Below are 10,462 nucleotides of genomic sequence, written 5' to 3'. Positions count from 1 at the left end.
TTTGGGTTTTTAGATGAAATTCTTCAAACATGTGGATATGGGTAACACTGCTGATTTTGGATAAAATGTTTGTAATAAAATTAGAATGTTCTAACCACAATACAGATAAGACGTAACCCATTTTCTGGCAGCTTCCATTCATTAAAATGGGTAGTTTTTATCCCCTTGTTGGATCAAAATCTTGATCCAAAGAGCTTGGTCAAATCCTTAACCCGACGCGTTTTGAATAACTTCTTCCCTTTTGGAACAATTTCACCCAGTTTGGATATTTTCATGCTCCTTGCAAGTGTTTTCATTTTGTATTTTTGTTTTTAAACGTTTGTCCCATTTAATAAACAGCTGCATATACATCATAGGCTGTGGATCTCTTTTTATGAATATTTTTACATCACCCATGCCGGCACATAAATGAAGCCTGCTTGTAATTACAATTTTACAACACAAAGGAAAACCAGAAAAAATCCTAAATTGGTGGTGCTCCTCTGTCATGGTACCACTTTTGGACTTCTAATGTGGCAATGATGCTTTGGGATTTCATACATAATCCATTATGCTTTGAATCAGTCGGCTGTGAAGTCATCGGTGCATTTTATGCATATTTGCATGGAGCAGTGTGATTGTTTTGACATTCTCCGAGGTATTAAAAAGATTATAGTCTTTTGTTTTTTTTTCGGGGAGGGGCTCTATCAAAACATTGGCCTTCACGTGTAATTATCATGGAGTGAAAAAGAGGTTTTAATTGTTAAAAATAAGCAGTAGCCGTGAAGCAAAGGTATAAAACCGAAAACACTTTACCTTTCCGGATGTTAATTATGTCTACCTTGGTGACAGTAGTTCAACTGTAAGGACAATTCAAGTCCTGCTGCAGACAAATTTAGTTGTTTGAACGATGCTGGTCTGCTTCCTGACAATTGTCTTGCTGCCCATAAGCAAGGCACCATCGCCCCTTGCATGATTGCATGTGTGTGGTCTGCTTTGCTGTGCGGTGTGCATCACAAAACATATACAGCAGAGTGTGACCTGAATTTCCCCTTTGATGACTCTAATAAATTGTTGTGTTTTGACAAAATTGCTGAAAAACAACAGCAGAATTAAAAACGTTTTAAAATTTGCAAAAGCCATTTAAGTGTCTCATATTTTGTGCATATCTACATATTTTTTTGACAAGGTTTTGTTTGAACTATTGTCATTTTGTTTACCCGGAGATTTGGAAATTCGGCTCTCACAATTCAGAAATTGGAATCCATCCTGCATTAGATCAGCTTGTTCCACCACCACGCACGAAGCTCAGACAAACCGGAAAACACAAGCTCATTAACGGTATGTTCAGTGGCATCCTCTTGATTTGCTGCATCACCTGCTTGTGAGTTTGCTCGCTGTGTGTCCAGGTCTGGTCGGGACCTGTTTTGACACATCGCATTTGACTTTGCACTCGACAGAGGATAATAGGCAATGTCATCATTTATACCAAGTTGTGACCTGGCTGGATGAGTAGAATTTACTCACGTGAATATCCATACACTCCTCAAAGAAAACTGAGTTGAAAAATGCGATTGATCGTGATCGATTACAGAAAATTTTGTGATAAAATTGTTAAAAAATATATAATCTATTTTTGAAAAAAAAAATTATTAGTGGAAGAATATATATATATATATATGTATATATATATATATATACTTATTTGCTTTTGTACGCAAACTAAACAAATTTTTTATTTCATTTTGATGAACGCAATGCCTTAGACCGCTCCGCCAAGTGGAATCAAAAATTTGTTTTTATTTTAATTTTCACGTACTGCACGGTGCCCTTTTGACGAATCCGACTGAAAATGTAAATGCAGTAATGTTCTCCAATCAAGGCTAAAATTCTTTATGTACGTCATTAATTTCCAAACAATATCTAATCTTTTTGTTCTGTGGCTTCAACATTCGTATCTGTGGCTGGTTGTGCGGTTCCGATGTGCGTGTGGTCCGATATTGTGACTCAGGTGGGCTCCTGTTCGAGGGATTCGCGTTGCTCGGCCTTTAGCTGGAAACCGGTGGCGCTTTTCAGGCGGCTTCGATGTTTTGTTTCAACGTTGAGCCATCCAAAAGGTGCCGATGTTAAGTTTGGGGAATCCCCAACAACCTGAAAGCAAAGCGCAAAACGTTCATCTCAGTCGCTTGGAATCGAACGTTGACTGGCTGACTTGAACTCGCCAAACTTGTCGCAAGCAAAGAATGCGGCAAACGATCCGGTTTTGCCATGAGCGCCCGCTCTGTCGCCTTTCACTTTGATGTCATCTTGCGCTCATCGTAGCACACACCGTAATAGCCACGCCTTTTGCCAAAACGTCACAAAATTCGGCAGAGTAAGATCATTGTCTTGAATCTTTTCTGACTCATTTTCAGTCGGATTCGTCAAAAGGGCACCGTGCAGTACGTGAAAATTAAAATAAAAACGGCAAATACAAGTTTGAAAATGATGAGGACTTTACTGATATGTGAACCCTTTTTGACGACTTCACAGAAAAGCGTTGCAGTTGTGAATGTTTGATGTTCCGGGTTTATTTTGTACATACATGTATTGGACCAAAAACAGCTTTAGCTTTGCTTTATTATCTTTTAACTGTTATTGTTTTTGGGCTTTTCGTTTGGGGCATGGGTTTCTACCATTTTTGTCCAAAGTTTTGGAATTTTTGGGTAGTTTTTCTCCCCCCTCAAGCGACAGCCTTTGATGATGAGGTTTGAAACGTGAGTTTTACCGTTGCGTTCAGGTCGCAGTCTCCCCAGGAGGCGTGGGTTCGAGGACACTTGATGGTTTATTATAGCAGGGTAGCTTAAGTGCGTGTGCGTGCGTGTGTGTATGTGTGCAACAATCTTGCGTCTGCTAAGCTGGAGCTCTTATGGGCGCCGACTGCCGTTGGGTTCAGATAGGGTCCCAAAAGGCTCACTTGTGTTCGAATCAACAGAGGAGCCTCCGAGGCCGTCGTCTCGTAGCAGAAGTAAAGCTGGTTCAGTCGCTTTTTTGAACATTTCTCGAGGGCCATGGCGAGCCATTTCAAAAAAGCTGCACAACTATATAATTGCAATAAAGGCCGATCAAAATGTTCTAAAGTCAATAGCAACCCGGCAGAAGCGCGAGCGAAGCGGCCAGTATATATCCCTTGTTTTATGGCCGAATATCATTTTGCCAAAGTTTTCACTTAAGATTTCCTTCGCCGCAATGGACAAAATGCTTAGCGCCAGCAGACAATGAATTTTCAGCACTAAAAAAAAGCAGAGCGGTCTAAGGCGTTGCGTTCAGGTCGCAGTCTCCCCAGGAGGCGTGGGTTGTGCATCCATAATATCCTCCAGTGCCACTTCGGGTGCCACTGGAAGATCCGGGGGTTCCCCATCCTAAGACTCAAGGCTGACTAGGTGTGGTTTAACCAAGTGCAAGAAATAAGTCAACCAATCATACAGAGGGAGGCACTCTAGAGTAGAATACAGTTTATTTATATATTTGTGCAAGTTCAAAACAGTTTTTGTATATATATATATATATATATATATATACGAGGAGAGAGAGAGAGAGTGAAATTCATGTTATAACAAAAAAAACAAATTATTATTAAAACGTATTATTTTTTTATTCTACATTAATTATGGTGAATTAGAGAAAATATACATGAGCAAAATGTGAAATAGTAGAGACAAAAATTTGTTCCGTAATATGGTACTTTCTAAGTGCAATATATAAATATAGGACATTAATGTGTACTGTTGGGTGTATTTTTTTCTGAGTAAACTTGTTGCATTTAAGACTAGGAATGCTAAAAAAGTACAGTTGTTTAAAAATGGCTCGCTATCATCTTTTGAAATGAATTGTGAAAAAGTAAAAACAATTACATTATTTCTTAAGCAATTTTCATGAGGTTTATTCTTTTTGTCAGTGAGAAAGTGTGTACCGTCCCCCTGGCTCTTACTCAGGCTTTTTAGATCACCTGTTTTGTGAAGCTTCACCATAGGTCAAGAAACAAAGGGTGCTTAGAACACTGGTACCGCAAGCAACGTCCCTTGGCCTAACGTTTCCAATGGAGGGATGGCCAAGACTGTCCCCATCCTGGCAGCCTTTGCTCTCTTCTGTACGTTTTCTCATGCGGCGTAATTGGAATGTCGCTCCCGACTGAATGAATTATCTAGGCGTGCGTGACAGTTACGCCGAATAGGAGCACCTTCCCCGGGCACGGGTGGTGTCAAGCGGCCCATAAGTTGGATGCGGGAGGTTCTAATGATGCTCCGCAGTAGCGGCTGTTTTATCATCGCATCAAGTGATAAATCTCGCCGCGGGGCGTTCATCATCCGCCAGCTCTGCCTGCTCCTTCACGCCGAGAACATCTTCCACTCCATGGCGGACATCCTCCTCATGGAGCACATGCATAATTCATCTGATGTAAGGTAGCGAGTGTTAGTTAAGGGTCTAACGCACGTGCTTGTCTTGGCTATGCACACTCTCTCATTCCCCCACTTATTCTACACCCCTCATGTGTCTTCACAGTGCCAGACTAGAGTCAAGCTCAATTCGAGATTCAAACCCAGGCCTCCTGGGGAGACTGGGTCCTGAACGCGGCGCCTTAGACCACTCGGCCATCCAGGCAGCCACTATTACTCAACTATATATGTATATATATATATACATATATATATATATATAAATATGCATGAAAACTCATGAAACTTTGCATACACATCAGGCCTGGCAAAACCATCAATATTTTATTAGTTTCTCATGCAGCTTTTAAAAAATGGCTCTCTATCGGCAGCGCTGACTCACGGCGATCTGACAGAATTATAATGCATACATGATTTAAGGGAGGGAGGCTCTTGCTTTGAGACTGAACGTAAAGTCCGCCGATAGCCACAAGGACACATGCGGGTGAGTTGGCGCTCTGGAGGATTTTATCCTCGAAATTTCTTCTATGTGCCCATTCCAGCGGGCGAGTCGGCTGAGGGTTTTACGCGCGGACGCCCAGCAAACCTTACTTCATAATTTCCTTTGTTTATATAAATCACTGGGAACTCCCATCCTCCCGAGCAGAAAAGTGTCCCGCATGATTGCTCCCTGCCAACCAAACAAAAGCCGTTCCCTTTTCTACTTTTTCTAAGTGTTGCAATATCTCATGAAGGAAATACTGGACAATCAAATTAATGACTTAGTAATTCCACGTGTGGGTGTTATTTTTTTGTGGTTTTATATTTCTTATTTTTAACTATAGCGGTTGCGTTTGAGTGTGAGTTCTTTACAGAGCCCTGTGGGTTTTTAATATTATTTGCTGCATGCCTGAGTTGCCATTGTTTATTGTTTTACCTCATCTGATTGCCTTAAAATTCGAATCTCCGGGGGAGGAGGACGTGTGTCACAGTCGTCTTATTTTTTTTTTTTTTGTTATTCATTCGCCGACTGATCCACCCGCTTTGGCCTCCAATCCTGGTTCACAGGTTCGAAGAGAACAGATGACATTCATACCTGGAATAGCTTTATTATCGTGTACAAACAATTCAACAAATGAAAGGAAGGCTTTTTTTTTTCAAAGTAAGGACAAATACGCAAAAAAAAAAAAAATCAAGGTTGGACAGAACGCAAAATGAAAAAGAAGCTGTCCAGTCCTGCCTTCAATAGTAAACAATTCTTTCAAGGCAATTCCACAAACACGTATTACGTGGCTCTTCGCGTTCTGATTGGAGAGGCGGAGCGGGCATCTAACTGTGTTTAGAGATTACAAATTAAGCCTCGAGCTAATGCTCCAATTTTGACAGTTTTTTTTTTTTTTTTTTGACAAATTTTTAAAGCAACCCAAATGAAATAGAAACCATTTATAAAAAATCCCAAAACTATTCGGAAGCTTCCAGGTGTGTTTTCACAGCCGCCGTTGGTGCACGGAGCATGAACGCATTCGTCAATGTCTGGCCATGACAACACACGCAAACAAATATAGGTGACAAAAACATTTGGAATTTCTCGGAACAATTCCGGCGTCGCGTTACAGTCAGCACCCGTCCCCCCACCTTGAGGCGGAGGGAGGCTACCCTCTCGTCCACCGGGGCAATTGAAGGTCCCAAAATGCACTGCTCTCTTCCCATCAGTCGGCGCGACAAAACTGCACAATATCCAGCATCGTGACAGGCGTCTGAACAAAAAGAAGAGGCAAATCAGTATTCCTGCGAAAATTTGCTGCTCTCTCTACGTTTCTGTGCATTAAAAATAACAACACGCGGCACTTGAAATGAGCATCAAATTATGTTTTTTATTGGACTGAAAATGCATTTTCAAGCACTAAAAAACCAAACTTTTATAACAGCTAAACCAAACGTTTCCAATGTAAATTTCCACCTTTATATATACGTTTACGAATAGCGTTCCCGTCCTTTCGGTGGTCAGTGCCTCTCTCATGCGCACAGATTGGAAAACAAACGGACCTATCTATTTTTAGGACCAGGGGGCAGATGAGATTTTGGACTGAACTGCATTCAGAAGAACACTCCAAGTGCACTGCTTTACTCAGACCATTGGAAAACTCGTTGTTCAAATGGGCCTTATAAAATGACAGCAAAACATGAAACAATAGTGTCTCCATAAAAAGCAGATAACATCAAAAGATGGTGTCATGAGGGTTGGTGGACAGTTGAGCCACGCAGCCATAGCAACCTGCTCACACGGATAAACACTTCAACCGCATTCATTTTGTTTGTCCGAAACTTCTATTATATTGACAACAAGAAATTATGGTTATTATCCTTTCAAAGGGCTCTGTCTGAGGCGGGATTCGAACCCACGCCTCCTGGGGTGAATGCGACCTGAACGCGACGCCTTAGACCGCTCTGCCATCCTGGCAGCTGGTCCGCGTTTGACGTACAGGTGAAGTTTTGGATTTAGACGTGATACTTTGCCAGAATCCTTAACTTGCAAGCCCCTCCCTATCTATATATATATATTTTTTTGGGCATCTTAATGTAATATGTTTTAATAATAATTTGTTTTTTTTGTTGTAACATGAATTTCACTCTCTCTCTCCCCGTATATATATATATATATATACACATGACGAACAAACCGCCATTTCGTACTGGGGAAAAATTACTTCGAGAAGCTAAACATTTTATGAAAAAAACGCAGGATGAAATGGATAAAAACGCCCTCCACGTATGGGATTTGTTGTTGTGTATATTCAGAGTAATCCGCACTTGAGGATGACCGGGTTCTTGAAGAATCGCTTTTCAGATGCCCTTAGATGTCCGGGGCTGCACGCGCGCCACACTGAGCGCACCAGCGGCCCCAGTGTCCGACTCCTGATTGGTTAAGAACGATGTCTTCAGGGCATTGCACTGTTCGGCAATAAAACAACGCTGATTATGAGGTTCTAAATATGAACGACAACTCGTGAAACTTTACACACACATCAGGCCGAGCAAATTTTTTGTCTAGTTTTCAGAAAAGATTTAGAACATTCTGCTATGATGGGACTTATTTCTGCAGTACAGCGTCGACGCCGCCGTGAGCCTCTCGCTGGGTCCTCCCTTGTCTCTGTTCATGGTTTTTATGCCTCGCTTGCAGATCTCAATGGCCTCTCTACTTTGACCTTTAGGTCACCGCTCATGCGTAAAAATGGGCTCTGTCGGAGGTGGGATTCGAACCCACGCCTCCTGGGGAGACTGCGACCTAAAAATCGCAATCCCAATAGCGGTCAAAAGCTAAGCCAACAAAGGCCCACCTCGCGTCCGGGGGAAGGCCGGCGTTGCTCCAGGATTTTTTTTGTCTTTCTCTGGACTAATTGGGAAAAATAAATAAGGAGAAAATAAATAATAGATTACAAAATAAATGATTAAATACGCCACTAATGACTGGGAGCCTTGTGGCCAAGACACACAAAGTTGTAATGATTTCTTTTGCCTTTATTTCACACGGCGCGGCCGCGGAGCAGGTTCACCATGTAGGCGATGCGAGCTCTTGATGGAAACACTGACTTCTGAGGAGGACTATGGTTTATCAGGTCTTCAGATGTTTTTCAACGTCCCCCGTCTTTCATCGAGGTTGTCAGTTACTGCTGTTGTAGGTGGTGTTCACTCAGATTCAGTTCGGACTTTGAAGGAATTCCTTCTTGTCAATTACTCCGACTTTAACCTGATGGTACGCCGTCCGGTGTGCCCTGTGAAAAAAAGGTGGCATTCTTTATTTATTTATTCTTTCATAACGGACAGCCTCGCGCTCCGCTCGTGCCCTAGATCTTTAGTATGATGACGCGCATCAATATTCAATGCGATTTGTGGCTCGGCGAAAGTAAACAATTCATACCATTTCCGCTGCGGAACCGAACCTGTGTTGCTGCGGCCAGAACATAGAGAACTAACACCGATACGATCACGGCCCCGAGTGTATAGCCATGCAGGACGTTTTAAACCTGACAGTTGCCTCGAGATCTTGTTGTCCTTAAGAGAGGAGACCGGTGTTCAGCGCCCCGTCGTGCCGCTCGGCGAAACTACAATGCCCCCGAATATTTTTTAGACTGCAACACCCCATGTACACGTCAACGAGGAACGTATGGTGGAGAGTGTTTATTGCGATTGGGCCATTCTTTGTCACGGTCTTCTCTCTGACAAATTGGCATATTTAGCAGCCAAAATCTAATGAGCCGTTGCTGTGATAGTAGTTGCAGCCCAAGGTTATTTTAGTAAACGAAATTTTTTTTTTTCTATTCTAGTTTTTAGTTCATTTTCAAAAACTCACCAAACTTGGCAGTCTCATCGGGCATGGCGAAAAATTTGATATTTTAACGTCTAATCAATACCGAATTTTGTGACTTTTCGTTCAATGGGCTCTGTCAGAGGCGGGGTGTGAGTGTGCATATACTGTACGCATAGAAATTTTTCACATTTGAGGATATTCAGGCCCTGAGTCTGTACCTGAAGACATCTATATGTTTTTAGATGATGGGATGTTGTTAATTTGTCAACTGTGGGCCTCCCAGTTTTGAAATTGGAGCTACTTGGAAGTGCCATCAAACAGTTTGTGTTCTTTGCCCTGAATAACCAAAAGTGTTGGATAATAATGACTGTCTATTCATTTCCGTTAGTTCGCACGGGCCTTGTTGTTGTCCAATACATGTTCGGCGCACGCCGGCCGTCTAACCGCTCCAGCGCCCCGTCGTGCCGCTCGGCGAAACTACAATGCCCCGCCAAAAAGTGAGAGCAGCGCCAAGCCGACCGCCACGTCATGCCCCCCCCCCCAAAAAAAATTGTCCAGTATTTCCTTCATGAGATATTGCAACACTTAGAAAAAGTGTACAGCGCCAGCAGACAATGAATTTTCAGCACTAAAAAAACGAAACTTCATTAACAGCTAAACCAAACGTTTCCAATGTAAATTTCCTGAGAAGGGTGTGGTTGATTGGATAGTTTTGTATCTTGTCAGCCGGGGAGTAACCTTGATTCATAACTGACAGCTTCGCTCCGCTCCTCAATCAACTGACGAGATGATTTCATTTTTACATGGCATAATATACAGACAACGCTCACTCAGCACTTTACCACTGAGGCACTGTTGCCTTCAGCCGGCGTCCGTGAAAGTTTGGCCGAAGAGTACGACCTTCCCCCGGACGCGAGGTGCGGGGGACCTGCCCCTGGTTAGGTGACCAGGGGTAAGGGCGTGAGGAGGAATTTGCACTAAACGGCGATTTAATTGTAACATTACATTAATAAGGTGCGATGCCGCACGCCGGCCGGAAGCGGTCCCTGTTGGCCAGTGTCTGCGGCGAGAGAGAGTGAAATTCATGTTATAACAAAAAAAACAATCACGGACCACAACAACGCCACGTCACCCGCCCCTCCCCCACAGCATTGAAATCATGTAAGCATCCAGTCTTAAACGTTTGGTTTAGCTGTTATAAAGGTTTGACAACTTTTCACGAAAAATCACGAATTTCGTATTGTGACATCCTCATGGCCGAAACAGTCATCCGAGCATATATGAGGGCGACCTTGTTGCGCCATGGCCCTCGAGAAAAGTTAAAAAAAGAATATTAAAATTGTAATTCTGCTGGTCCAGCTGTACAGCCAAGCGGCCCCTAAGTTTGCCCAAATGGAAGCTCCGGAGGAGGAGGGCGGGCGTGTGTCACACTTGGCCCGAATATGAGCACCTTCCCCGGGCACGGGCGGTGCCAAGTCATTCATTGATGAATGAATTGTTCCAATTACATAATTGATGATCAGGTGGAACTAACATTAATGTTATTCTTTTGCGTTTAACATAATGCAAGATTGTGCTTTTTAATGTTTTAATATTATTTTCTTGTTTTTTTTCTAGCAAAGATTTTTTTAGCTATTCTGTTTAATATTTGATTTTCGGATAATTTACACAATTCACTCGTTAAATTGTTTGAAAATTCACTCCAATGTCAGTCACTCAACCAGGGCTGATGTTTTTGAATATTTCTAGCAAGCACAAC

The sequence above is a fragment of the Idiotropiscis lumnitzeri genome, chromosome 22, assembly GCF_059441095.1.
Source record: "Idiotropiscis lumnitzeri isolate Australia: NSW breed Sydney's pygmy pipehorse chromosome 22, RoL_Ilum_1.0, whole genome shotgun sequence".
NCBI lineage: Eukaryota > Metazoa > Chordata > Actinopteri > Syngnathiformes > Syngnathidae > Idiotropiscis > Idiotropiscis lumnitzeri.
The sequence above is the reverse complement of the archived record's forward strand: the minus strand, read 5'-3'. Positions refer to the sequence as shown.